The sequence below is a fragment of the Suricata suricatta genome, chromosome 11 (genome assembly GCF_006229205.1).
Source record: "Suricata suricatta isolate VVHF042 chromosome 11, meerkat_22Aug2017_6uvM2_HiC, whole genome shotgun sequence".
In the NCBI taxonomy this organism is placed as follows: Eukaryota; Metazoa; Chordata; class Mammalia; order Carnivora; family Herpestidae; genus Suricata; species Suricata suricatta.
Genome location: NC_043710.1, coordinates 44,145,482 through 44,169,725, shown reverse-complemented (window position 1 = coordinate 44,169,725; position 24,244 = coordinate 44,145,482). Strand labels below are relative to the sequence as shown.

Sequence of the window (24,244 nt, the reverse complement as noted above, 5' to 3'; positions counted from 1 at the left end):
TCCCCCTGCCTGTCGCTAAGTGAGAGAGAAACCCTCGTAATGTAAAACGTTTGGGGCTATTTGTCACTGCTTGTGACTAATTCACAGCGATTATGACGTCTGTGTCTCTCCCCGTCCTGGAGCCTCTCCCCAAGTCTCAGTTTGCCTTTAGAACGCCAGGCTCTCCGACTGCTTCTCCTCTTTCCCTCTGGCCCATTCAGGTAACTCATCAGGCATAAAAACTCGGGCGATGAGGTGACATGAGAGTGGAAATCCATTCCAGACGTGTAAATCAGGCTTCCTGGCCTAGAAATTCTACTCGCGGGAATTTATCCTGAGAAGATTAATCAACAGAAGCAAAAAGAGGTTCATTGAAGCAGTCAGCATGCTAACAAACTAATTAGAACTTGCCTAAATATTCAGCCATGGGGGAAAGGTTAGTAAATTATGATCAATTCACTCGACTAAAGATTATGAAGTAATTAAACACGACAATTAGGAAGTCTGTATAACAAGATGGAGATTTTATTAATGCACTGTGAAGTGCAAAACAACAGATCATAAATTGTGTTTTCACAATAGTTAGCACAATAGTGAGTAATACATAAAATTACATGTGCATGTGGGTAAGACAAGCAGGAACAAGAAAATCAGAACAACTTGATTTGTCAGGATGCTTAAAATACGAGTATGCTTTTTCTTTCATTTCTGTAACTGCTAATGCATTTATAATGGTCTTTATGCATAAAATCAGATTAAGCTTTCTCCCAAAATGATATTAGTAATGGGTTAGTTGAGGTGATTATCAACTCAAAGTAATTCATGGAGCATTAATTTCCCAGTAGGTATTTACATATTTAAAAGATGTTTCAAACTGATAGGAAAGCATGAGAATAGATCCTTGGGCAGGGACCTGTTGTTTCTGTTTTTACTTGCTGGAAATAAAGCCCAGTTGTAGGTCATTGGGGCAGGAAAAAAAAAAGACTCAAGGATCATTCATTTGCCTGAGCTACTTTAGCGAACACTCAGTCATGCAGGAAAAAGACAAAGATCTAAGTTCTCAGTCCAGCCAATAAGACTTTTCAAGCTAGCCAGTTTCTATTGGCCAGGGAACTAGAAATACCTTCCTAGATATTTTCAGCAAAAGGGATTCAGTCCAGAGAATTTGATGCTTGCTGAACAGTTGAAAGAGGATGAAGGAACAAAAGTCAGGGAAAGCCATGGCTGTTTCTGAGACTTGCTTCTGGGTGTCAGAAGCAGGAAATCGCAGCGGGCAGAGGAAACCTGCAAGGATCCCAAGGTCGGCGATCCCCAGAGGCAAGCCCGGATCTCTGAAACGCCTCACATCTGCAAAGCCACGCCTGCCTTACTACACAATGGCTTCCACCTACTTTCCACATTCCAAATCTTGCACAAGTACCTCTGAGTGGAATCTGACACAGAACCCTGGCAAGGGATTCTGGAATATTCTAGCACCTAGACTTCCAGCCCTCACAGTACAGGGTAGAAGAGCTGAACTGGAGAAGGGTGGTCAGCTGCCAAGAGACAATCTAGCATAACTGGTCGGGAAGAGGAACCACCTCCAATGCCTCCAACCCAAGAGTAGTTCAAAGAAAGCTTTCTTGACCTTCAGGACCTTAAAATAAAAGCCCTTTGCTTAGATCTCAGACAGGAAATAGTGTGTACCCTCCCATCCCCCTTCCCTCCTATGAGGACAGGGGTAAACTTATGGTCAGAACTTCCACAGCTGTTGGGCTGTGTCCTGCAGAAAAGAGTTGAGTAAAGACAGATGTCTTCTGTGGACCCACCCCAGCCGGCCAGTCACCACAGGGTCACTTACATCAGCTCGGGACTTGGATGGAGGAGCAAGGTTTGGTCTGACCCGTTGTCTCTCAGACGGTTGAGAGAGGTCAACAGCAATGACTCCGCTCCTGGCTTTATTTGAACAACTGGTTATTCATGTGAATCTGCACTTTTAAATATCAGAGATGGGGACAGGGGTGCATCCGGCTCGTCAGTGCACAGCGCGGATTGTGCTCAGTGATGATGGCTTCTGCTCAAGACTGTGTTTTATGATTCTCTTCTTAGAAATGCCCAGATGCTTTGTCCATAAAAGTAAAACAATAGCATCATACCTAATATTCCTGAGAGCTGACATATACAAGATAAAGTGCTATGTATTTTATATGCGTTTCATCTCATTAATTTTGGAAACAATCTTAAGATAGGCACTACGGTCAGACGTATTTGAGGAAACGGAGACTCACAATTTGCCCACGACCCTGCAGCAGTCAGCAGAAGATCCACATCAGAACGTCATTGATCTCCTTCTAGTTTGTGCAACAGACTTCTGGTTCTCTTTTTATTGCCTGATGGGGGCTTGTCAATGCATAAGACAATGAGAACTTCATGTTCACTAACACTATCCAGTGATATATTCAGGAAAAAATTAATAATAGGTTATAGCAGGAAGATGCATTTCTGTGCAGAGTGAGGAACGGGTGGTTCCTAAGTCCGTTTCATCTTCTTCTAGACCGGGAGCTCCAGGAAGGAGACAGGAACTGAGCCTCCATCCAGCTGAGAGTAAGGACAGAATGACTGTGATAAACGTCATGCCCTTGAGTCCATTCGGACTCAACAGAATTTGGAAGCAATCCTTAGTGGGCTGGAAATGCAGGTGTTAGAGCATGAAGTCTGCTCAGCACAGCCCTTGGGGTCCCAAAGCCTTCCACTGACCTCACAGGCACCGCCAGGAGGGGGTAGGTGGTGCCGCCATATTCCTATGCTCCCGTCTCCACCCCACCCACATGCACACACACGCACCTCCTCAGCCTTAATGGGGGCTTGGCCCTGACCTTGGGGTTGAGGGACTGCATCTCACCACTCCCGCAGGTGACATGCACACCTCAGTCCATGGGCACAGCATCCCCGTGAGTCGTGTAGTCCACAGCTGGCCCCGCCAGGGTAGATTCATTCCATGAGGTGTCTAGATGGCCAACCAGACCAGCAGCCACACCCAGGCATCTGTCCTCCTCGGCTGTCTGGGGCAGTTCATTGTGGATGTGTCCATAATCCTTCCTGGAACGACACCCACAGAGAAGGCAGTGCCACTCCACAGAAGAGCCTGGGCCAGCAGGGAGAACTCTCTGGAGGAGTAGCTGGCTGACTCGATGTCCCCGGAGAAATGAGGAAAGGCAACTTGATCAAAGGTCTACGAGCCAAGCTCTGTCCCCAGGACACAGCCTCGGGAAGGCAATCAGTGCTATTCATGATGGAGCCAGCGCCTCCTGGCTGCCTCAGGGTGACATTCATATTGTCACTGGGGCAAAACCAGAATTAGGTTCTGTACTCACTGGGGTTTGCACTAACAGGGGTGAGAAGAGGGGGCTCAGGTCTGAAGCCAAGAGCCCCGCAAGAAGGGGAGTGGGCAGGGAAGGCTTCTAGGTGGGGTAAGATCTGGGGTACAGAGGCGTGGGGTGCAGACACTCGCCTCTTTCATCTCTGTCCTCAGCCCACCCGCATGCACCCTGTGCCCCCATCCGAATACACCACACCCTCTCCTTCCCCTTCATTTCCCCAGATAAGTGCCTTTGCCCCTTGTCTGCCTGCTCAACTGTTTCCAGCCCTGCGCAGGGTTTCCTGAAACTCCCCCAGCCCGGCCCAGCCCAGCCCAGTAAGGATTTCCTGCTCTGTATCCCCACAACACCATCCACAGACCCCATTACGGCAGCTATCACATTGCTTAATTATTTTAAATGCCTGTCTCCCCTGCTAATCCCCGAGCTCCCTGGGGCAAGGGCCATGTTCTATTCATCTTTCCAACCTTTGCACAGAGCCTGACATAATAGGCGTTCAAAAAGTCAAGTGAATGAATTAGAGGAAAAATTTCCTTGGATTCAGCTGAAAAGGCAATTGCAGTAATTTGAATTGTGCAATTTCCATTGTGTCGTCTTTGAAAAACAGTTTCACGTTTCCTCCTACTACAGATGACTCATTCCTGGGGCAGATAACTCATTTCTGAGGCACAGAACTTCACCACATCAAATCTTTTGAAAACCTATTTATTAGTGTTCTTAAAGACAAGAACACCATGAGCTTTCGTAATCCTTCCCCTCAGGACTGAGTGATAGGACACTAGAGATGTTTTAGAGCCCCTTTGATTACTGCAAAGCATCCAAAGAGGAGTGGGTGGGTGGATCATAAAAATACCACACTAACATTAGCTGCAAATACTAAATGCTTCATAAATGGTGTGAATGTTGGACATTTGGCTAAGTGATTGGCGTCCCTTATCTCGTTCAATTCACACAGAGAGCCTTATGAGGTTAGCATGACTGTCTCCATTCAGATGAGGACACAGAATCAGACAATGCAGGTAGCTTACAAGAAAGTGGCAGAGACAAGGTTTGAACCCAGGTCCACATGACACCCCCATTCCTTCTAGACTGAGTAGAGAAGGCACACACTGAACTTGGAGGCTGATCTGTGACAACACAGCACTCCTCCCGATGCATCCCCCGCATACGTGATTTCAAGTGGACGGAGGAGAAGACAAACGTCTGCCTCTCATGAAACTCACAGGCCAACCTTCCGGCTCCATTCCACTGCCCTCGTATGTCCACCCATCCGTGGGGGCATAGTGACCCTGCTCTGCTGGGAGCTAGGATTCTAGCTCGCTGCTTAATTGCAACATACCGCTCCTTGTCCCAGCAGTGCCATGGCAACAAGTAGCGTTGGCACAGGACTCCAATGGGAGGAATGTTGCCTAGCAACAGAGTAGTAGAAAGAGTTTTAGGATGCTGGAGGCCTGAGTTCTAGTTCTGCTTCTGCCTACCTGCAGCACTGTGGATAAGACCCAGCTCCGCCGAGCTTCAGTCCATCATCTTCTATAAAGCGGGGAGAGAACCAACAGCATTACAAGGTCATGGCTATGGCTATGTAAAAAGCAGATCGCTCCATGCATGGAAGATTACGGTCAGGAGCATTATTTTCGGGAGCAAAACATGTGTGTGGATCAAGCCAGACAGGGACAAATTTGAAGCACTCACCAGCTTACATGACTTACTCCAGCTACTCTAAAAGGAGTAGCAATAGCTAGAACCTTCTTAAAAGGTCCTTAAGTAATATCAAATAAAAGTTTAGGTGTGGTTACCCTTTGACTCAGGAACTTCCCTCCTGGGAAATCCCTGCACATATTCATAAGGATAGACATACAAGGTGAAAACCAGCAAACCACCTGCTGTGTTCACTGAAGAGGGATATGATTGGTCAACATGATGCAATGGTGTGCGCGAGATAAACGAACGGGGTACATCTTGATTCACCGACGTGGAGAGATGTCGAAAATATGTTTATAGAAATGAAATTATAGACACACATCAATTTCCATCCACACATATACACATGAAAATGCATCTCAGAGAGCCTGGAAGGATCTGCAACAAACGGGTAACAGTAGTTATCAACTTCTTGCAGCTCCCCTGACAGGCTGTGGAATCTTTGGCTTCCCTACTTTTTCTGTTTGACAGTTTCACCTGCCTGAAATAGTAACCTATCCGCACCTGGGAGACCCCGCCCCTCCCTCGAGGTAATCCACGGATTCCACGGGGCACTTCATGTTTTCCCCCGTCTGTATTTTCTCTACCATGACATTGGCATTTGTTTGCTTGTCTGACACTCCCACTAGACTCTGGCATCCTTGGGGAGAGAAATCCCATCTCATTCATCTTTGTTTCTGCAGGGCCTGCTCAGAGGCTAACAGCGTGCTGAATTGAAACAATTACCTAAAAACATTGCCAGAAATTAGAACAACGGGCGGGCGGAAGCTCTGAGCCCCCGTTTCCCCAAAGGCAACCTCTCAAGCCATGCTTTTGTGGCTCTCCGTATCTTAGGAAGTGTGCTGTTGAAGGAAAGAAGAAAGTCATGCATACGGAGAAAACTGGGTAGAATTTGCTTGAAACAAAAATCCAGAGGCATTGACGCCGGGAAGCCCTTCCTCAATCTGGACAGCAGGTGGCGCAAGTGACCAAGATTTCTTCAACCACCGCCGAAGGAAGCCCCAAGGTAAAGCTTTTGGGAAGCTGGAATCTGGGAAGGTGGGAGCATTAGCCCGAGCCTTTCTTTTCCCTGCCCTACTGTGGCACAAGACATAAAGACAGATATCAGTGGTCTCCTCTAGGATTTCAGGTCCTAGATGTCTGGCTTTCCCGCCTTTGTGTTCAACCCTCTTCCGTCCACCCTCACGATGGCCAGTTTTGTGCTTTGAAAACCTACTCTTTGTTGGGGGAAATGAGCATTTCCATTTCCACCAGTGGCTGTGAATATTAGTAAAACCCTTTGGAAGGGCAATTTGGCAGTGCCTATGAAAAGGAGAACGCTGAGCCTAGAGGAGACAAGCAATAACTCAAGAGTTCTTAAAAAGAATTCTCTGCAATTATGGTTGGGATGTTTATCATTAGTTGAAGTTGCTCTTGAAGTGATTCATTGATTATTTTAATGGTAGATAAGGAAATAAACATGTTACTGATAGAATGTTTACTTTATGTTATATCTTAATTAGGATAAGGTAGTTACTTTTGTAAATTTGGTGGTAATTGTTATAACTTTATGTAATGGATTTATTTATGGAGAAAAGTAGGCATGCAGGAGCATAATAGCCAGATGAGCTAATTGAATACCATACTGTTGCTGAGGAGGGTGGTTATTTTGTTATTGTGCAAAATACATTTGTTCTTTCAACAAACATTTATTAAGCACTTAGTGTTTATGCAAAAATACTTGCAGAGTGGCTGTCACCTGCTAGGCACGGTGTTAGGTACTAGGAATAAGATACGCAACAAATTCTCTGCCCCTATAGAACTTTCAATCTAGTTAATGAGAAATAAATACATGTATGGCAAGTGGTTATAACTGCTATGTAAAAGAATAAGGCTATAAAAATAGTGACTAATGCTCTTATTTCAAAATAGGTACTCATGTTCTATATTATGTGCTAGAGCTTTAATGTTATCAAAATCAGACATGATTCCTTCCCCCCATGTCCGCGGGAGAGAAAGCCACTACTCTAGTAATGACACATGTAACAGTCGGTTGCTATTAGTGCCATGACCAAGCACATGCATGGTGTTATGAAACTTTATTAAAGAGAAAAATGCCCTCATTGGGAGGTCAGGGAAGATGTTCCCCAAGGAAGTGATGCCTACATTGATATGTGCAGCACAAGTGGAAGTTAACTAAGCCAAGGATGTGGAGAATATTCCAGGCACAGGGAAGAGCTGTGCAAAGGCCCTGGGGCAAAGGGGAACATGGGAGCATGGAGAAGGGAAAGAAGGCTAGAGGGGCTAGAGGGAGAGAATGAGTGAGGTGAGGGGAATGATGAAAGGAAACCTGCAGGCCCTGTTAATGATTTTGTCATTGTCCTAAAAAAAAAAAAGAAAAGTCATCATGGGTTTTAAGCAGAGGATGACATAAATGACTGCTTCACAAAGATGCCTGTAGGTGCTCCGTGAAGATGATTGGAGAGACTCAGATGAAATATGGGATAGCCCGATCTACAGCACTCGTCCTTGCAAATGGCCATGTTGACTTGAACTAGGGCATTGAGTTGGAGATCAAGAGCAGTAGATGGGTTTGAAAAACTTTGACAAGGGATAAGAAAGTCGTTGGTGATAAATTGAAGATAGGGTGTGTCAGATAAGGAGATGCCAAGAATGACCCTTAGGTTTCTGGCTTGTGCAACTAGGTGGTCAGTGGTGCTGTTCTCTAAGACAGAGAATACCAGGAGGACCAGATTATCAGGGAGAGGGGGTTTGGTTTGGGGCCTGTTGAGTTCAAGTTGTCATTGAGATTTCTAGGTGCAAGTATCAAGTCAAGAGTTGGTTCTAATGGCCAGGAATTCAGAGAAGAGGTTGGTGGAGATAGAAGTGTCCCTGTTCTCCACAGACAGCTGAAGCTGTGGGTACGGATGTGATCACTTAGGAAGGGAATGAAGAGAGAGAGGAGACGGACATCGAAACTTGATGGTGAGAATGAGAAGGGTAGACCTGAAGAGCACACAGGGAAGCCAGGGAAGAAACCAGGAGAATATTTTGTCTTTAAAACCAAGGGAAGCGTGTTTCCAGAAGGTGCACATGGTCAATAGTGTCAGCCGCTGCTTGAGGGCAAATAAGATGAAGCTGGGTAAATGTCCCTTGGATCTGATGATGTGGGAGTCACAGGTGACCTAAACTGGAGCTGCTTTGGTAACACGCAGGGCCAGCATCCTATGAGAAATGGCTGAGGGGAGAGAGGGGAATAAGGACCACAGAGACAATAAGTAGAGACAACACATTGAAGCAGCTTAACTGGGAAGGAAAAGAACGGAATGCATGGGGCCATGGTGTTGGGTGAGCCATCGCGCAGATGCGGGAGTCAGCCAGACTGAAAGCAGAGATGGCAGTGTAAGGGAGGCAATAGGCAGACGCCCACACGTTCAGTGGATGACAGGTAGTGATGGCGGCCGGAAGATGATGGCAACATGGCGCGGAATCCTGAGAACAGTGTTGCTGAATGGCAGAGAAACAACTGTGTGGGACCAAGCACAGCAACAATACCTTCCCTCCCTAGGACTGGGTGTGGAGGACGAGACACCATGACTGGAGGGGGCACAGGGTGCGTGGTGTCCTCAGGGCAAGTCAACCTGCATTCTGAGGGAGCTTGAAGTCACACTTGGAGAAGCTGGAGAGCTCCAGTGGTTTGGTGAAGGTGGAACAAGCAATTCCGGAGGGCTCAGGTGTAAGAGTTTGGGAGGTCAGGAGCGAGGTCAAAGGCCGGGAGGTCCAGGATGTGATGGAAGGAGCAGAGCATTAGCCAAAGGATGGCTAGATTACTTATACTTGGGTTATTGACTGAGTACAAGAGAGGGTGACCATCATGGAAGATTTTGTATCGACAACCTTGGAGGAGAGTGGGCAGAGGTCCTACCGACTGCGGATGGAGTGGTCTGCAGTCCCCCAAAGCTGGATGGGCTGCTAACAGCCACAGCTCTGCTGACCACACGCTGTGGCCTGGAGATGGATCTACGAGATAAAGATACCACTCAAACCGTTGTAAAAAAACAAAACCAAAAAACCTCCCCTAAAACCTCACCATCTCAGAAAGCAGAACTTGTACATTTCTTTAGTTTCCCTTTCTGCCAGATTTGCACTGATTTTTGTGTTCCTATAATGTACATAGTTTTAGATTTCTGGTTTGCCTCCTTTTAACATTACATCAAATATTTTCTCCCTGGTTCCATTTGACCACAGTTAGCCTTCTGTCTGTTTGCAATTATCATTGCTCTCACCTAGGGGTATGTTTTTTTTAGCATGAGTATATACAGCAACCTGCCCCCAACACATGCGTGTGCCCCCCCCACATACGTAAATAATAAATTCCACATGCAGACATGCACCCCTGTGCATCACAGATTCGCCACAGCCCGCTAAGGTACCTCGAGATCTGTGGACTCTTTTGTAATCTTTTTTCTTTAACCCTTGGAACAATTATCAGCAAGCTACCTGTAGCCCCACCCTTTTTCCCCCTCCTCTGGAAAACACATGAGTGAGTGAAAATTACATCGTTAAATGAATAACCTTGAATCTACTCCAATTCATAACAAGAGCAGCTCATTCGAACACTTTGGTGCTTTTCCTATTACTAGTGCAAATGACTTGCATCACAGTTCAGGCACCAGTGCGGTCCTGCCATTGCTCTTGAGGGCCCCAGGCCTGGGGGAAGACAGACACTGATTCGGGGAGACAGGAGCATGGTCAGCAGCCAACGGTGGGTTCTGGAGGGCGCATGTCTTCTCAGAGGAAGTGATGTTTGAACCGGCTCTTGAAGGAAGCTGACATTCCGAGTCGGAGTCAAAGTCATCCCAGGTAGAGGGAATAGCACTGACATCTTAAGAGGCCTGAGTACCTGCTGCCCGTTAGGGACGGGGACACACTCTGCATGGCTTTAGTCTGGTGCCTGGAAGGAACCGTCTGGAGGTGGTCTGAGAGCTGTAGAAGGCACCCACCCTACCCGTAGCACCCCCCCCCCCCCCCCCCCCCCCGCTGCCAGCCTTAATGAGATGATGAGATGTAATTGACAAACATTGGATATATTTAAGTTGTATAATGTGATGTTTTGATACACATTATGAAGCGATCACCACAGTCAAGCTAGTCAACATACCCATCTCCCTAAACAGACACCTTTTCTTTCCCTGGTGAGAGCACTTAAGATCCACGCTCTTCAGAAATGTCAAGGGCACAGTATAGAATTGTTAACTACTATCACCGTGGTGGGTACATTAGATCTCCAGGACTGACTCCTCTTGTGACTGAAAGTTTGTACTCTTTGCCCAGCATTGCCCCACGCTGCCCCCACCCTCCTCCCTGCCCCCCTCCTGCCAAAGCCCTGACACTACTGTTCTACTCTGAGTTCCGCTAGTTCAGATTTCAGTAATGACGTCATAGTGTATTTGTCTTTCCGTGTCTGGCTTATTTCACTTAGCATAGTGTCCTCCAGATTCACCCATGTTGTGACAAATGACAGAATTCCCTCTTTTCTTCGGGGCTGAATGGTATTCCACTGTATGGACACAACACACTTCCTTCATCCGTCCATCTATTAGTGGACATGTGGGTTGTTTCCGTGTCCTGGCTGCTGGGGATAATGGACAGAGAGTGCAGATACCTCTTCCAGATACTGATTTCCTGTCCTTTGGACGTATGCCCAGACTGGGATCACGGGATCCTATGGCAGTTTATAAACAGAAGACGACGCTTTAGGAGTCCACCTTGGTTTAGAAAGTTCCGGTAGAAAGATTGTGGAGGAGAGAGCACAGAGTGGAGAAGCTGGGGGCCCGGGTAGGAGAGCCAGGTGGGGAGAATGGGGCAATGAGGGGTGACAGGGCAGGTAGCCCCACAAACCTGGCAGGCAACTCTTCTCTGCTCTCAGAGGACCAAAAGGGAAGCAGGTGCCTCATGTTCAGCTTTCTGTAGGCTCCTCACCATCCAGGCTGGTCGAGCAGGTGACCGCACCCTGTCTGCAGTTTTCAACACTGTGTCATCATATTGCCAAGAATTACCCCATGGCTGAGAACAGGGTCCTGTGGTCAGTGAGCTTTCCTAATGTGTGGGGTTTGGGGAGGAATGATTATTCTTATTTTTTGGAAATCATAAACAAAAACAATGTGAAGAATAGGGATTCCTTCAAACAAGTCTCCTGCTTTGCTGATTAATAGAACCACATGGATTCCAATTTGAATCTATGCTCTGCCCCTCATCACCAGCTTTGTGACTTTGAGCAAATTACAAAATTTGCTTGACCCTCTGTTTCTTCTTCTAGAAAGTGGAGGAGTGTGGGGAAGATTCAGTGGGCTGAAACATGAGAAGGCCCCTTCCACAGAGCCTCAGTTGTACCCCTTCCCTCCCCCTCCTCACCCAGTGTGGCTTCACAAGGGTTAATAGCACAGCAGAGCAGCCACCAACAAAAACAAGGGGCTTGGAGGAAGAAGCCAGTGGGTGTCCTTCTAGGCAGAAAGGGAAGCAGGATGAGATCTACCCATTAAAGCTGACTAATTCCCCTGGAATTATGTGGAGGACAAAAGGAGATTAATTCAGTAAAATCTCTGGAGTGCTTCAAAGAAACACTGTGTGTGCAGTGAGTCCCCTTCCAAAGCAGGGGCGGAATGGCTGTGGGTGTGACTAGGGGTTTCTTAAGAAAGCTCTGAATTCTAGTCCCCGGTGAGCTGCTTCCCGGCCAGGCACCCAGGCACCGACAGAAGGGAAGCTTGGACTGAGCTGGCTTCCCGCTGCACTCCAGCCGCAGGCTGCAGGCCTGGACCTGGGGATGCTCCCCAGGTCTTGGCCTCACTGGGTCATAGATGGAGTGACAGCCCATGGCTGACTCACACCCCCAGCCTGGCAGCTAGCTAGGAGCAGACCGGCCGGCGGCCCAGGGGTGAGCTCATTAACCACAGGAATCGTGAGCAATGCCGTGTCACCAAGACCCACTGTGTCTGTGGGGCAGGGAGGCTCCATCCCCACCACTGCACCTTGCTCTCCTTCAAGGCCACGGGCTCTAGGAGGCCGAGGACCGCTTGTGCCGGTATCCCTAGGTGGTCCTGATATCCCACCATTTTACCTTTCATAAAGACAATTCATGAAATGGCTAATAACAGATGATGTCATTTTTGTGCTGTGGTGAAAAGTTCACATAACTACATTCATAAAGCAAAACCCAGGGCTCTGTCAGACACCGTGACCCTATTTGGGGTTTGGAAAATATGGTTACTATCAGTATGCTAAACCGAGGTTTTCCTGTGTGTGGTAGAAAAATCCACCAGGCATGGCGTGATTAATCTAAGAAAAGTACCTCTGGCGGGCTTGCCTGCCCTACAGAAATTCTGTCTCTTCCTGAGACAGCCCCAGAGAAGCCCAGAACACACACACACACACACACACACACACACACACACACTTCCTATAAAACCAAATACCATTCTTCTGAATAAAAAGGAGTCCATTTGAGTTTTCACTCATCTTTTTGGGCAATTTGGGTCATAGAATAATAGAGATTAATGGAGGCCCTTACTAACAACCAAACACCAGGACATATTTCAAAGGAAGGTACCTCTTGGATGTAGATGATTTAAAGTAAGCCACACTCATCCTAATTTGCTGTTCCAAGGAAATGGACTGGACCTTGGGGAGGGAAGCCGTCCCTGCCTTATATACCTGGGGTCTCGAAAGCCCTTTCTACTCTCAAGGATTTTCCCCATCAGCTCATGCTGTTTTGGACTTGCACATTCGTGAAGCTTCCTTTGATTTAAAGGTTTTCCTCTCAGAGTCGTCTTTCAGAATACTTACATGATGTAATCTTTGCCTCACCAGCACCAGCCGAGCTTAAGAGATGGCAGATTGCTGTATCTTATTGGATTTATTTTCCTCTATTTCCTTCATGCCTTCTTTCCTTTGTCCCCCTTTTGTTTCTTCTTCCATCCCTCCCTCTATTTCAGCCACTTATTTATTCCATAAATATCTAATGAGCACATGCCATGTGCTAAAAGGGGGTATGGAACTGTGTCTCAGAGTCTGGGGACATGGGTCCATGCCCTTTGCTTTCTCCCTCCATGACTCAGACCTGGCTTAAAATTCAGTTTCCTAGTCAGTCAAAAGGTAACAATAATGAAACCTACCCCAGTGTTGCAGGATTACCTAATATGTGTAAAATGCTTTCCTCCATGCCTGGTTCTTCTCAAATGTTATCCAAATATTATCCTGGCACCTAGCTTCCAGTGACAGGACCGTGGGCAAGTGACTTCCCTGTGCTTTATCCTCCTCATCTCTAAAACAAGGCTAAGAGTAGATATATCTACTTCATAAGGCTTTGATAAGACTTCTTTTTTTAATGTTATTTATTTTGAGAGAGAGAGAGAGACAGAGCACAAGCAGGATCCACGCTATCAGTGCAGAGCCTGATGCAGGGTTCAATTCACCAACAGTGAGCTCATGACCTGAGCCAAAATCAAAAGTCAGACACTTAACTGTCTGAGCCACCCAGGCACCTCTGAAAAGATTTCAAGGATCCTATTTGTAAGGTACATAAAACAGTGTACTCAATAATATAATAATATAATGCTAATTAGTGTTACTGTTACCATTGTTATTATTGGTGATTCCAGAACTGTGAGCATGAGAAATAAGAAAGACTCTCTGGCAGAAAAGCCAGGCATACAAATGAATAGGGACAACATGGTGGGGTTAGGATAAAAGCAGAAGTTCATACACAGCCCAGGCGTAAGGTTTTAACTTTTGGAGAGAGGATAAAGAAGCTTCACTGAGGAGGTGCCCAAACAGGAACTTAATAGGACATGTCCAGCCTCTTTAGGAACCACTTCCTTTACGTTCCTCATCTTCTCAAATGTATTCATTGGTCCATCTCAAGTCCAAGCATCTCTGGACGGTTTTCCAAGTTGTCTATAATCTGGTCCAGTTCTCTTTGCTTGCGTCCCCTGATACGTCAGCCCACCTTACGGTTGAACATCCCCCTGTTGTCCCTCCATCTGACCTTTGACCCTGAAGTTCCCATTTTTAGAATGTTCTCCCTTTCATGTCTCCCTATGTATAAACCCTACTTGATCTGCAAAGCGCAGTGAAACTCCACCTGCACTTTGAAAACCAAACTCCACATTGGTGTGCACTTTCTTCCTCTTCCTGCTTTGCACTTTTCAAAGCCCGACTTTGGCTTTGCCACCCCCCAACCCCATTCCTCCACTGTGTTTTTCACCAGCTCCTCATCTGCGTTCCACAACTGACTATTCATGGAACCACCATTTCTGACACTTTACAGCCCGTCCTGCTCCTCAATTTTAGTCAACCCTCGAGTCCCGCCCATTCCTCCTCCCCACATGACATCACACTGGTGCTTCTCTTCCTGCCCAGTGGCCAGCCCTCCCTCCTCACACCTTTCCAGGCTCAGGGGACTCTGAGCTGACTGGGCTCTGAGCTTGACTCCTGGCTCTTATTCCACAATCTCTCCCGCACACTCTCGCCTCCACAGAGGCCCATTGGAGCCCAGGAAAAGAGGAAAAGCCCTAATTTTCACTGTCAGCTCTTCAGGCTCTCTCAAAGTTCGCATCTTGAGCACAGATTATCTATTCATTTAAAAAAAAATGAAAGAAATTTTAACACAAATGGATACATTGAAATTAAACCTATATTCCTCATCCCTTTTGTCCCAATTGAGTTGGCAACCCTTGGAGTCCCCCTAACCTGACTCTCCCATATAACATTTTCCTTCTTGTAGGCACAGGCGAGGCGGCTTCTTAGTGATTTCAAGCAGGTCTGCACGCTCTCCCCAGAGAAGAGCTGCAGATATGTTTTGAAGGAAGACAGCCAGTCCTGACAGCAAACCCTCTGCTGGAAGTCCCTCTTTCTTTAGAAATCGTATTTCCTATTTTTGAAAAAAAGGAAGAAACTTTTTCATCCCTGTTCAGATGAGGCAAGAGAAAGCTGTGTGATTATGATTTTGTGATGTCCACTCTTTACCAAAAAAGGCCTGTCAGGTCTGGGGTCCAAGCTGAGGGCAGGAAGCCATGGCAAGGCCGGGAGTAGTTGGCCTGGATTGTCATAGAAAATAAAGAGAGAGTGAGACCTTTGAGCCATCTGCTCCTTGATATTCACAATTTCTGTGTCTCTGTAATCAAAAGGCTCCTAAGAGGCAGCCACAATTTTGCAGATTCTAATGAACTGATTTAAGCAGAGACCTAATTGCTAGCCCTTTATAAACCCTGCATGATACTAGGCTCACAGTGAGTACACACGGGTGCATCTCCATCCTCGGGGCAGAGTGCTGGGATGCTTAGCGGCACCCCACAGGCAGCACCCTGGTACTGGCATGCGAGGCAAGGGACTCCCTTCTGCTCTGAAGTGGGGCCAGGCTCTTTCCAGTCCCAACCTCCCACCTTCAGCCACAGCAAAGCCCCAGGCTCACCTCTAACCCTGGAGCAGCGTTCAAAGTCTCCAGGCACACTACTGCCAAACTACAAGCAAGAGGCAAAAGAGAGTGCGGGACTGAGTAATTGGAGAGGACAGAAACAGGTCAGAGGCGGGACACGGGTCTAGGAAAAGATCATAAGGTCCACCGAGAGTGATCTGAGCAGCAACCAGCGAGAAAATGTTCCTCTGGCAACTGTGCAACGCCCCCTCCCCGCCCCCCTCCGTTCGTTTGCAATTCTTGGTTTATCTCCTCCGAATTGCCATCTGACATTTGTCAGTCTGATCCCAGGTCACAGACTTCAGCCAGTTATAAGCAATTATCCCTGCATTGAGGGAAGCTTTGATCCAATTAATGGGTCATTCAAAAGGGCCCTTTGGCTTCTAAACAAAGGTTTTTTTTCTCCCATTGCTGAATGCTTCAGATAATTTTTTTAAACAAGTTGAAGTAGCAGCTCCCGTGGAAATGCCCACTGGGCTGCGGAGGCGGAGGCAGGGACACCCTCCCTCCTGGGTCCTCGATGCTCCCCACACATCCGGGAACCCAGAGGTCAAAAGGCAGGATCCAGGCTCCTTCAATGCTTCTACTCACATCTTTCCTAAGTCCGGAAAAATTTTTTTTCAAAATGGTGTTTGCTTTCTTTCTCAATCAAGGGCTGTGCGTTTTTAAGTGAAGTGCCTTCTACGAAGAGGAATTTTATAATCCAATTCAAGGGGATTTCAGCTCATGAAAGAGGATTAGGAGCCATTGGGTAAATGACAAGTGCCAGCATATTTCCTATCAAGAGACTCTTAAGATTGTTTCCCTGTCCGGGAGCTCTGCTCTCTTTAAGAAGCTCAGAAGAGACACATTAGAGACTTTGGTTGTTTTCTCTCCAGAGCGTCCCTCCTCCTTCTCCAGCTCTTTGCCTCACACCGTTTAAAAAGTCCATGTTGCCTTTTTACACTTAGAGGAAAAACAAAAGTGTCTGGAAAATGAAGACCAGAATTATAACCAATCTGTGGGCCCCTGGGCACAGGTAGTAAAGTGAACAAGATGTGAATTTAATCTGTTCAGATTGCTATGTCTCCACTGGGCCAGACACCTCATCCCAGAAAAGGGCAAGATGAGAACATTCTTTCTCCCCAAAAAGCAGCAATGTTCTCGGCTGGCTTCTCAAGCAGAAGCTATCAAACAAGATGCCAAGAGACCGTCCCCTTTCAGGCAGAACACAGGCACCCAGAGCCACGTTCTTTGGGAGCCTCCCATCCCAGCCTGGCTTCCCCCTCCCCCCCCCCTCCCATGGCATTCTTCTGTGAGATGCATCAGCCAGGAGGAAGGGGCAGCAGACAGCCCTTTCCAACCTCCCTCTGACTCACAGGACAAAAGAAGGCTAATTGTTTTCCTCAAGGATAAGCATGTAGGCATTCCAAAAAGCCACCTTATGAATGAATGGAAGAATTGGAACTTGGAGTTAGCAATGTCTGGGTTTGATTCTTGCTCCAGCACGTAGTAGCGTTCACTCCTCCAAGCTCCACATCTTCCACCTGGACCCGGGGGGGCAGAGGAGTAACTGGCCATTATCAGGATTGAAGGAAATACAGCACAGAAGAGAGCCAGGCTCCACACATGTCTGCTAAATTGGAATCATCAGTTATGTTCGATGAGCAGATTCAGGACTAAAAACCCAATTTGCACAATTCAGAGATGCTTTTTTGTCACTCTATTTTTATGGTTTCTAGCTCCTTTGTTAGAAGATCCCATCAGGACTTTCTCTGTCGGCCCTTCACCCCTACCCCAGACTGGCTCTGAGCTTAGGATGCTCAGGATAGAGTTAGATCCCCGCCACCACCACCAGTGCCTGGCCCGGAGCTCAGCTACAACCAGGACCCCCGGAATCTCTCTCTTCTTGTGCAGAAATTCTGAAGCAAGCCACTCCCTCTTCCCCACAGCTGAGGTGGGAAGTGTCCCAACGTTGCCAGAAGAACGATTACATTTTCACTCACATGTTTTCTTCCCCCATGCATCTCCATCAACACATCTTGAAAGAAAGATTTTTAAAAATGCTTTTCTGCTGTAATTTCCTTGCCTTGCTTTTCCTTCTCCCCTCTCCCCAGGCTTTTTGTTGGTTGGTTGGTTTCGTTTGGTTATTATTATAGTACAGTAATAATCCCAGTTACTAGAAGGGGTGTGAATGGGACATGCTTCCTTGTTACCAGGACAGATAAAGAAGAAACTGTTTTTCACTCATTTATTCTGGCACATTCTTCAGGTTACTCTGCTCAGGGAAGGAAGATGAACACGGTAGGGCCAGCTCCAAGGAGCTCAAAGGTAAAGACAGAAACTCTGACCCCTGGCTTCAGGGATGGGAGGGGGTGTGGATTTACAGTGGCTGTGACCGTCTGAAATTATAGACAAAATTGTTTATGTATATGCACGTGGTAAATTTCTCAGGGGGAAAATCCATAGCCCTCACCGGACTCTCAAATGTATCCAGAATTTAAGAAGAGTGGAGGTAGGAAGGGGCAGCTAAGGACCACTAATCTAGAAGGAGGCAGTAAGAGACATGTGAAGGGATCCTTAAGATGCAGTTTTGCATGACTGACTGATTCTCTCTCTCCTACATCCAATCTGTCAGGAAATCCTGTGGCTCTACCTTAAAAATACGTCTCAAATTCACCCTCTCCTTAACCATTGCCACTGCTAACACCCTGGCCCATGACACCAAGTCTGCCTGCAGTATTGCTTCGTCCCCCATCCCTACCACCTATTCTTAACACAGAAGCCAGCCTGATGCTTTTAAAGAACAAAACAGATTATGTCACTCCTCTGCACAAAATGCATCAAGCACTTCCCTGCCCATGGAGAATAACTCTAAAAACCTTCTTCTGTTCCTGAAAAAATAATGTGCTATACCCCTATCTCTGCTCCTTCCCTGACCTTGACTCTGATGTACTCCTTGTCATTCACTCCTTGGCAGCCTCCTTTACTTCCTGCTGTTCCCCATATATCCTGCACAAATGCCACAGGGCATTTGCATACCACGTCCTCTGCCTACAATAGTCCTCCCCCAGATGTCAGCCTGGCTTACTCCTCCCCTTCATTCACATATCTGCTCAAAGGTCACTTGATCAAAAATGTCTTTCATGACCCAAAGTAGCTCAGACAGCACCCAGCTTTGTCTCAACCTTTGTTTTCTCTTTCCTCTGACATTAAATGATATGATTATTTGTATATTGGGTGCACGCATGCATACACACACACACACACACACACACACACACGCACACACAGAACGTGAGATCCTTGACAACAGGCACTTTGGTAGTTTCATCACTCTATCTCCAGCCCCCAGAATGGTGCACAGTACAGAGAACCTATTCAATAAACGTTGGCTGAATGAATAAATGCATGAACTGTGTGTAAGTGCAGATACAGTGAAGTGAGTAATAATGGCTTCATCTACAGAATGCTACAGAAATGCCTGAAAGAAGAAGCCACTAAATCCAATGTGGGAAGGTGAAGGAGAGAAACTTGCCAGGGAAGAAAAGCTTCCAGAGAAGTTGATACACAATACCAGCATGTTCAAGGATGAGGCCCTGGAGCCACAGCTGAGGAGGAGGGCAGATCTGGCAGGGGACACTGTGTGAACTAAAACCTAGGGGATGCTGGAAAAGCATGGCCTGTTGGGAACTTTAAGTAGTTCAGTGTGCCTGGAATATTTGCCTAAGGAGGAAGTCACGGCGTGACGGGAAATGAGGTGGGACAAGGGGCAGATACCAGATCATCAAGGGTCTAATACATCTTGCTGATGTCCTGTAAGTGGTAGGGAACCAAGGGAAGATTTGCAGCAGGGTGGGAGAATGCTTAGAAAAGTTGCTCTGTGGACAAATTGGGTTAGAACTGAGAGAGCCTAGGACGGGGAGCCCAGCAACGCAGATAGATGAAACGCAAGGAGGCCAGAGCAGAGAAGTGACTGTAGAGATGGAGAGAAGGAATCCGAGCTACAGGAGCAAGACTCGGGGACCCATTGTATTTGAAAGGTGGGGGAATAGAAGAGTCCAGGTAACTGTAAGGCTCACGTAGCAAACACATGGCCCTAGGGTTGCTGGCCACTTCCCATATTCATTGCAAGGGTCACTAGCCATTGCACTCCTTCCTCCTGAGAGATGACTTGGTCTCAGAATTCTCCTCAACACAGTGGACCAAGAGGCCATTACAAAATGGTTGGAATTGATGGTCAAGTGTAAATCTGTTTGTTGTCGTTCCTGATGCAAGGTTTCTGGTCTGACTGACTCTGTGATGCTGCTGTGAATTTAAATAGAAAGAATGTAAGAAGAAGGCTTTGGCAGCAAGATTTCAGTTCGATTTGACCGGTGGCTATAATGAGGTGGGGCTCTAGATGGAGACCATCAGCCTGGTGGAAGGCAGTACAGAGAGCTGAAGAGCTCCTGCACACACCGAACTCCACTGCCCCCAATGTCCTTCCTTATCTCTGTTGTCCTCCAATCTGAGACTCAAGAGCACATGCTTGTCACCCCCCAACAGTCCTCCAAGCCTCTGGCCCGCAGGCTATTCTTGTTTGGGCTCCTTCTCTACTCTCTAGCTTCTTTATGTATTCTTTACTGCCTCACAGTTTATGTTCCAGATCCTTTCCATCATGTGATCTGCCCACCCCCAGAACACTCTGGAACATTCTTTCTCCACTCCTCCTGCTTTGTTCAGTTAACACTTATTCATCTTTCAAGGGCCAAATTGGATGTTGCTTCCTCTGGGAAGCCTTCTCTGGTGCCCTCCTATGGCACTCTTGACTTCCACATCTTAGCACTGCTCCAACCCATGGTGTTACAGTTGTCTGGTGATCTGTCTCCTCCAATCGCCTCTAATAACTGGTAAACCCAGGAAGGCAGAGGCCATGCATCTCATGCTTCTGGTTAACAGAGTACTCATCTCCCCATACCTGTGGTTTCTTCCTCATGTTCCTACGCAAATGAAGCCTAGAGCCACCTTCCCATATGTGACCTCAGGCGTGTCCCCATCTGCCTGCCTCCCCACTAGGCATCCTTTGTTCTTCATGTCTTAGCCTGGGTTAAGGTGGAAGGATGGGGAGGTGGGAGACGGTCTCAAATAGCCTCTGAGTCGCCAGATGGAAGAGGGCTGACAATCAGAGGTAACTCTCCACCTCCCAAGGGGAATGAGAGTGGATGGGCAGCGGTTAGGTCTTTCAGATTTTATGTGCATTGGATTAATCTTCCACTCACTAGTAGAGCAGAATTCATAAGATTTATAGTATGAAAGAGTTTGGGTTCCAATTCATTCCTTGGAAGACATTTGTTTCTTAAGATGGTCTTTTCAGATCTGAGATAACAGCATCTTCCATTTTATTCTTCCCAGGTCAGTCTCTAAAGGTGTTTACTGGGCAAATAGAAATCCAAGGTCAGTTTCTGAACCCTACAGAGAACATCTCTCTCTAATATCTGCAAAGAGACATTTCGCTAAGAAAGGCTTGTTGAGAAAAAAGACACAAGGAACCTAAAGATGCCAGTACCTGGTGCCTCTGAGTGCTCATTACATTTCAGTAAAAAAATAGCAAAAAGGAAGATGCTGCTTTGGGCTGGGGAAAATAGTTGGGGAAGAATTTGGGGGAGTAGAAAGGGACATTGAGACAATGACACGGAAGGCAAACAAAAAGGAATAGGTTGGAGGTTTATGAGTTACTGAAATTAATGGGGGCCCCGAGCATCGAGCTGATATTCACCTTTTGTATGTCTTGGGTTAGACATTCATTCAACAAACATTACCCGAATACCTGCAATGTGCTATGGCCGTGCCAGTTTGGCATCCATGGCTGGAGATGCTCAGTGTACAGGCTGAGCACAGTACTTACTGCTTAGGGCTCTGCTTAAAGAACACAGATGATACAGTCTGATGGACACAGGTTCAAATCACGACTCTGTTACTTCCTTGGTGTGTGGTTTTGAACCAGCTGACAATCCCAAATTCCTAATCGGTAGCATAGAAATGGTAATACTTATCTCAGCATGCCACTATGAAGCATAAGCAAGGGGGTAGCACATAGGAATCCTTCTAAAAATGCTTGCTTCTATTATCCATTCAGTTTTCACTTGATAAATATTTATTGAGGACTGTCTACTTTCTGCTAGTATTCTAGTCCGTATTCTTACTTGCTCTCAAAATTCCGTCATCATATGTCTCCATTATTTCAACATCTCCTTGAAGACAGGAAAGGAGATGTGGCAGTTTGGAATAAGAGTGTATACTGACTTGTCTCAATAGGCATTCTACCTGCCAAATAATGTGACCATTGGAATTAGAACATCTGAATCTGGGTAGAAGGTTAGATGATATTAAAAATGTAAGATTAATCTGCTATGTGTACGAAGGGTATTGTGGGAAATCAGCCTTGTTGGGAAATGTAGGCTGAAGTACTCAGAGCTAAAGTGTCATGGAGTCTAGAAATTAATTTCAACAAGTATAGCAAGATAGCTAGCTAGCTGGTAGTTAGATTATAGATACAGGTAGATAGACAAGCAGACAGATAAAACAACAGATAATGCAAATATAGCATGATGTTTACAATGATTGAATCCAAGTCCAGGGCTTATTGGTCTATTCTTTCAGCTTTTCTTTATGTTTGAAAGTGTTCATTATAAGAAATAGGGATGGAACACATGGGTAGCTCAGTTGGTTAAACATCTGACTCTTGATGTCCGCTCAGGTCATGATCTCATGGCTCATGGGATCGAGTCCCACATAAGGCTCTGCTGACAGCACAGAGCCTGCTTGGGATTCTCTCTCTCTCCTCTCTCTGCCCCTCCCACACTCATGTGCACATTCTCTCTCTCAAAATGCATAAGTAAACTTAAAAAAAAAAGAAATAGGGGTAAAAAGAATCATAAATAATTACTTGCAAAAATACTAAAAAACTGGAATTTCTTATAACAATGCTGATTCTTCTTGATTTTTGCCCAAGTTCTTAGCATGAATATGGATAAGAAGCGCATGAGAAATATCTGGGGAGGCACTGTGCAGACAGTGCGGGAAACAGAAGCCCCCAGAAACAATAGGATGAACATCTTTAAAGAACTTTATCCTATTCAACTCCTCCCCTTATGTATTCTCACTTAGGCTTTTCAAATGGCCCCGTGAATGAAGTAGGTGTTATGTGCTTCAGTTTTTATAGTTAAGGGAACTCTAACTGAGAGAAATTGGTCAGTTACCTAAAGTCACGTGACATGTGACAGAGCCAAGACAAAGCCCAGGTCTTCTACTTTTAAATCTTGTGCTGTTTTCTCAACATGTGTATCTTACTGTGGGCTCTCCCCAAGTGGAGGTTAAGACAGGGATTTGAGTACAGTGGGTGCACTTGGGAAGTTCTGGGGCCAGTAGAGGGGGAGTGGGAGAGGGGCCCGGCAGGGACAGGGCAGACCACAGGCAGTATGCATGGAGCCAGTGACCACCTCAGGCAACTGGAGCTTAATGCCACGGGAAAGCATCTGAGCAGCGATAGAGAATACAGGCCTCACGGTTATCCCACCAAAGAGCTGAGGGGGTTGGGATATTTATGCCCCAGTTACCAAGCATCCTTGCTCAACAGCTGCTCCCAGGAGTGTTAATTCCACAGCACTTCTTCTTCTTCTTTTTATGTTTATTTATTATTGAAGGAGAATGAGAGAGACAGACATGAGCTGGGGAGGGGCAGAGAAAGAGGGAGACACAGAATTGGAAGCAAGTTCCAGGCTCTGAGATGTCAGCGCAGAGCCCGAAGTGGGGCTCAAACTCACGAGCTGTGAGATCCTGACCTGAGCCCAAGTCGGACGCCCAGCCAACTGAGCCACCCAGGCTCCCCAATTCCCTGGCACTTCTAGCCAGCCGCTCTTCTGGAAAAAAGCCTTGAGACACACAGACACAGATAGGTTGGCCAGTGCATCCTGGTTCAACAGTCTGGAGGGATGTAAATATAAATCTCACATGGACCATATCTGCTTTAAGGGAGCCCGGCCTCGGCTGATGCCTTCCACTCCTTACCAGCCAAGCACAAGTAGAGACCGGCTTAGACTCCAACACGGTCCAGGGGATCCAGCCTGTTCAGGGCGAGGTGAGATTTAATGGCCCCATTCATTCAGATGGAGCCACATTTGGGAATCACATCCTAAGAGCAGCACCAGCAGCTCCTGACCCGTGGCAGGGGGGCGGGGGGGGGGGTGGACAAGTCACACATGTGTACACAGCATTGCTGGCTTTCAAGTTATTTCAAGCCATAGAAGATGAAGAATAAACCACTTAGAGGGAGAAGTTCAGCAGCTGTTTACTGGAGTGTAAAAGCAAATGAATGAGCCTCATCACACATGCAGACACCACATCAAGCCCCTCATTATGCTCACTTAGTGTTTGAGGACAACCCAGAGATGGGTAACAGGCTGGAATAATATGGGACCTGGTGGCATAAACTGGCGTCCCTTTCACATTCATTATTCAGGCTGCACACAGTGCTCTGGGCAAGCAGACGCATCCAACTGAAAATCGCTTACAAATGGGAAAATACTGGGCCACAAGGACTTATTTAAAATCTGTTTTTAAGATTTTACAGCCATTACAGCTCCAGTTACAGAACTGAAATGTTTCACCCATAATTCTGCAGCCAGGCTGCTGTCATCTTTCCACATTTCCTCCCAGAGCGATAGAAGTCTCTCTTTACGGCATAAAGACAATACATGTCACACGAAAGGGCGGGGAGAGGCAGGTCACCCAAAGGACA

General features: G+C 46.7%; 1 protein-coding gene and 1 long non-coding RNA gene across 2 annotated transcripts in view; one reads left to right on the top strand and one right to left on the bottom strand.

The window, feature by feature from the left end:
* Positions 1–2,491: 2,491 nt before the first annotated feature.
* LOC115306022 lies at positions 2,492–4,633 on the bottom strand. The gene is made up of 3 exons (XR_003915137.1): positions 4,559–4,633; positions 2,885–3,057; positions 2,492–2,556 (listed from the first exon to the last, which is right to left on the bottom strand). It is a non-coding gene; the product is annotated as an uncharacterized LOC115306022 (long non-coding RNA).
* A 1,086-nt stretch (positions 4,634–5,719) lies between these two features.
* Positions 5,720–24,244, top strand: part of ARNTL (aryl hydrocarbon receptor nuclear translocator like) — a 158,372-nt gene continuing 139,847 nt past the window's right edge. Inside the window, exon 1 of the mRNA XM_029956179.1 lies at positions 5,720–6,042. The gene's annotated coding sequence lies outside the window, so the exon portion shown is untranslated. The remainder of the gene's footprint in view (positions 6,043–24,244) is intronic.